The sequence below is a fragment of the Acanthisitta chloris genome, unplaced genomic scaffold (genome assembly GCF_000695815.1).
Source record: "Acanthisitta chloris isolate BGI_N310 unplaced genomic scaffold, ASM69581v1 scaffold18638, whole genome shotgun sequence".
In the NCBI taxonomy this organism is placed as follows: Eukaryota; Metazoa; Chordata; class Aves; order Passeriformes; family Acanthisittidae; genus Acanthisitta; species Acanthisitta chloris.
Window position 1 is genome coordinate 9,634 of NW_008686687.1, and position 2,423 is coordinate 12,056.

A 2,423-nucleotide genomic window follows, 5' to 3' on the forward strand; every position below is an offset into this window, starting at 1 on the left:
TGTTGAAGAGGCCATGCTCAGGTCCAGATTTTGCCAATTGTGCTGCACAGATTAAGAGCAGGCTTCTATAGAAGAGCTTGTAAAATCAGGTGAAATAGGGAAAAGCACTAACACAGGATGGGTATTTCCTGAGAGTGCTGATAAGGTGGTTTGACTTCAGGGGTATTGCAGTTGAAAGGAAGAATGAGGAAGAAGAGATGTGTGGCATAAACTGGACCAGAAATGCCAAGAAGAGAAAATGCTGAGGGGAAGTTCAACAAACTGTAAAGCAGAAAAACGTGTGGAGGAATGACTGAAAGAGTAGCCTGTGATGGGTTTTGCACCAGGACCCATTGCTGTTCTGCCCTACACCTAATTAGCCTGGTACAGGGAAACATTAATGGACTTCACAATTGACTTTTTTTCATTTGGCAGCAATGCAAGCTGGAGTATGGAAGGAAGATGTAGAAGCAAATAGAAAGCTGGAATGTGCTACATATATGTGAGAGCAGTCAGGGCCACTGAACAGTGCAATGAACCAGGAGCAGTGAATGGGAACCAGTATGCTCAGTCCATTGAAAGAAATATATGCCAGATCAGACTTGTCCTATGACTGTGTTTCTCATTTGACTTTCTTTCTGTCTTCCACTAAAGTGTGCAGCTTTGGGGTAGGCACTTTGGGGGACCTGGCTCAAAAAAGGAAAATGGCATCTATGGTTTAGACAGAACTTGGTTATAAGCCTGGGCATGAAATAATTCTTTTCTGAAAATCAAGACTAAATCTTTGTGGTCCTTGCTGGGTTTTGTCTAGGATGTCCTTGGAAATGTGAGCTCCAGATGTATCACAAGACAGCCTGTGTTATGTGGCAGCTGCATGTTTCAGAAGAAAGTGCTGGAGAATCTGACTAAATGCACATGCAGACTTCTGGATGTCCATTAGCACCAATTCCAAACTTCATGTTCAGTTGCTGATCACTGATTATCACTGTAAAGCAGCACAAACAAGGTAGAGAGCTCTAACCACTAAAAATTATCCCCTTCCGCTCTCACGGTCTCTCTAGACTAGAATTTTGTAAACAGCCAGATGCAGATTTGTTTCCATGGATCTCACAATCCAGATTTTGGTCCCAACTAGTTATTTCAGGCCTATTTAGACTCTACTGAAAGAGGGATTTATAAGGAAAACGTTGACAGATCCTGGCTTCTTGTATTGCTGGTGGGAGCCACAATAATAAAAATGGTTTCCTTTAATAGTCTTCCATCAAATGTTCAAAGCAGTAGTTTTTCCTTTGGTGCAAACATCAAAAATGTGGGCAATTTTGTTTTTCTAAACTTGGAAAACATTCGTGTTTCCACCATTTCTGTGGGAATGCAGTACACCCTTTCCCAATTTTATTAAAAACCACCTCTTTGGCTAAAGTGTGTACCATTGCAAGCACTTTCATTCTGTCTCATGTATCTTGTTCTAGGAAGCTTCAGGACTTTCTATGTGTGAGGAGGGTGGATGAGAACTGCTTTTTTCCTCTCAGAATGCCTTCAATTTGTTTGCCTTCATAACCAAGACATCTTAAGTGTTTCCAAGTAGTTAAATTACTCACAGTGATAGTAATGTTTTACTGATACTGATGTTTCTTGTTGACCCAAACCAAAATCGATTATGATTATAGTGAGCTCTGACATCTGGAAAAAGTTATGCTGAATCCTGGCTGCAGTTCAGTTCTTTATGGGACAAGCCTCTTGCATTTGATCTGGGTTGGAAATCTCAAAATCAGCTTTGGATGTTCAAGTGGAAAGAAAGATATAAGAGAAATTGCCGAAGGATCTCACTGTTTCCATTGCTGTATTTTTTGAATTCTGCCCACTTGAAAGAAATATCAGTGTAAAGGTTGAGAAAGCTTGTCAGTGCAAGGTAAAGAGAGCGTCTTAAAATGCATATCTGTAGGCAGTTTGCTCATAAAGCAGTCTTCAATGTCTGACAGGAAGACTGAGGAAAGATTTGTGCTGGCTCATGGGATCCCACACAGAGCAATAAAGTGCTTTCCAAAGAAGGAACTAGCTTTTCTCTGAGCCAGAGAAGGGTAAAAGTTGCACTCCTCTCAAGGTTTGTGGAAGGGATTGGGCTAGCTTACATGCCTCTCCTCACAAATGGAAATAGGCAGCCCATCCGAGGGAGTGGCCTTATTACATGGAAACTGTTTTATGTAAGAAGAGGAGGCTGGTGCAGCAAAGGTGTGGTTTCATTTACATGCATGCTCTTCCCTTATGATTGGAGTGTGTTTGGAAGGTGTGGTCTCATTTACATCCCACCTCAACTGCCTTTGGCTTCTCTGGATTCAACCCTTGCCTGTGGCTGGAAAAGGTAGGAACTCCTGCAAGCAGAATAAAACGACTGTGTGAAAAAACATGACTGTTTTCTGCGTCTGTTTCTTCAATGTACTCATTCC